The 2,633-nt window shown below is 37.6% G+C and overlaps 1 protein-coding gene across 3 annotated transcripts in view; it reads right to left on the bottom strand.

Moving 5' to 3' along the window:
- The window catches only part of LOC117174228 (arginyl-tRNA--protein transferase 1), a 38,003-nt gene that overhangs the window by 12,037 nt on the left and 23,333 nt on the right, over nt 1-2,633 (bottom strand). The window lies entirely within an intron of this gene.

The following is a 2,633-nucleotide window of genomic DNA, read 5'->3' as shown; positions in this document are numbered from 1 at the left end:
TTTATTTACAAAAAAAGTTCTTAGGTTCAAAAAAACATTCAGTGAACTGAAAAACTGTGGTCGGTAATATAGGTATTTAGCTGTGTCACATGCCCTTAATGCCCTTATTTTTTAGTAGAGATTTCGAAGTTACGCCATAGCGCCAAAAAGTGAGGTTATGAGTGAGAAAAAGTCAACCGGTGGAGAGGAGAGAGAGACATAGCGAGATGGATACACGACAGACGGAGAGGCAAACGACACAGCTGAAGCCAGGGAAGTAGACGACCAAGAAAAGAAAATTAGACACGGCCCTGGCAGACCGACTAATGCAAGTAAATTAAAAACAGAATCTAAGAAGAGTGTACAAGCGTTGAGGAATTTTTTGAGTACACCGGAAAACCCGGTGAAGAAGAAAAATGATGATAAGAAGATCGAACAACAATTCTCCACGAATACGGATTTAGATCAGAATAATGAAATAGACATGTGTGAAAAAATTGATTTTATAGTCCTTATAAACGACATTTTGAATAACTGGTGCGACAGTAAAGTAAAATTAGAACTGGAAAAAATATCGAAAGAAGTCAGTGCTTTGAAGAAACTTTTAGAGGAGGAAAATATAAAAGATGCGAGATGGAATGTTGCATTAATTAAGGAGAAACAGACTTTAGGAGACAAAATAAAAATTCTCAGCAAGAAATTGGCAGAGCAGCAAGTTCCTCTAACTTGTTCGACTAACGTGTCACCAACCAACAGAAAAAGTAATATAGAGGTCACTGGATCAAATGTCGGCAGTGAGGATGAGGAGCCACAAGTTGATATTACTTGCACTAATGAAGGGCTACCAATAAGATATGAATCGAACAATGAGGCTGGCTTCACAATTTGCCCTAAGAATTGCACGTGCGTCGACGTACGTTAATATCAACGCGTAAATCTGCGTTGTTCGCCATTGCTACCAACTGTCGCGTGTATTTTATTAGTTCACACTGACAGACGTCCACATACATACAATTCTTAGGGCACATTGTGAAGCCAGCCTGAGAGGATCGAACTTCAAGAGGTAAACAACAACTGGTTGGCTGGTTTTGAACAATTGGAGAGGGTTAATTCAGAAGAAAGTAACACTGTACCAAAAAAACTTGACAGAGAGGAGCTTTTAGGAAAATTAGAGAAGAGAAAACTCAAGAAAAACTCAAATTATAGTCAGGGGTTTTGAAGCAGTAGGGAGAAATCTGCCTAGAGAAATTCAGAGTCTAATTCGAGAGAGAACAGGAGTTGAAATAAAAATCATAGCAGTGAGAGTGCTTAGTGACGGAATAGTAATGAGATTGGATTCCTGGAAAACAAAAAGAAGACTGATGGAGAGAAAGAATAGATTCAAAGGTAGTCAAATCATCATAGGTGACGACTTGACAGATCGAGAAAAGGAAATCCAGAGCTGGATACAAAATCAGGTGGAAGAGGCGAGAACAAATAATGAGGTAGCAAGTATGAGTTATATGAAATGGCAGATAAAAAAACAAAAATACTACTGGAGAGAAACAGAAGGAGTAAAGGAGGAGAATCACTTTCGGAGAACTACATTTCGGAGGGAAAACTATCAAGGGAGTACGAGGACTGGTTTGGAACATCGCGGGAATATCAAAGGTATGGGACACCTGGGAATTTTTAGAAAAATTCGACATCATAGTTCTACAAGAGACATGGCTGGAACGAGAAAGAGAAGAATCAGTGTTTGCTAAATTGGACAACAATTTTTAGTGGAATGCGAAGTCGGCGGTGAGAGAAAATAAAAAAGGTAGGGCGAAAGGGGGACAATTAGTGAGAATAAAAAAAAATTTATGTCAGGGTTTACAAGTAAGTGAGTGGGAATACGGCTTAATTATCAAAGACGATAAACAATGGGTAAATATTGTAACAGTTTATAATAATGTCGGAGTTTCAAAAGTGATAAGTAGTCTAAAGTTAATTATAGAGAATATTATAAGCAAAAGGGAAAATATAATATTAGTAGAAGATTATAACGCAAGAATAGGTCATGAGCAAGGTAGAGTAGATTTGGAAGAAAATGAATCAGAGCAGAAATATCACAATCTAAGATTTTTGGAAGACTCGCATTTAAATGTAGAAGGAAAGAAATTGCTCACTTTATGTGAAGATTGTGGTTTACTAGTTTTGAATGGAAGAATAAAGGGCGACAAAGAAAGGAAACTCACACATATCGGCGGAGCAGTGAGCTCGGTTTTTGATCAAGTGATTTCAATGGATAACGAAGAGAGCAGGGAGTTAAAGAAATACAGGTAGAACCAAGAATTCAATCAGATCATTTACCGGTAACTTTCAAATTGAATATTGAGGTAGTCTTGCGAGGCAAAAAAAAAGGTTACGATGAGGAAACAAAATTAGTATGGGATCTGGGAAAGTTTAAAGATTATTATGAAGATGATATCAAAATACAAAAACGGAAAGTTTGGGTGTTTTTGGGATTCATTTTCAGAAGTTATTAGAGGCCGAAAAAATCGACGACTCGAAAGTAAACGAAAAAAAGGTGGTTCACAACAGCAATTCGGTAGAAATTAATAATACGCAGGACCCAATAGAACCTAGAGGCGAATGCAATTTTGCTAGGGGGAACGAAGAAGGCATGGACC

The sequence above is a fragment of the Belonocnema kinseyi genome, chromosome 6 (assembly GCF_010883055.1).
Source record: "Belonocnema kinseyi isolate 2016_QV_RU_SX_M_011 chromosome 6, B_treatae_v1, whole genome shotgun sequence".
Taxonomy (NCBI): Eukaryota; Metazoa; Arthropoda; class Insecta; order Hymenoptera; family Cynipidae; genus Belonocnema; species Belonocnema kinseyi.
The sequence above is the reverse complement of the archived record's forward strand: the minus strand, read 5'-3'. Positions and strand labels throughout refer to the sequence as shown.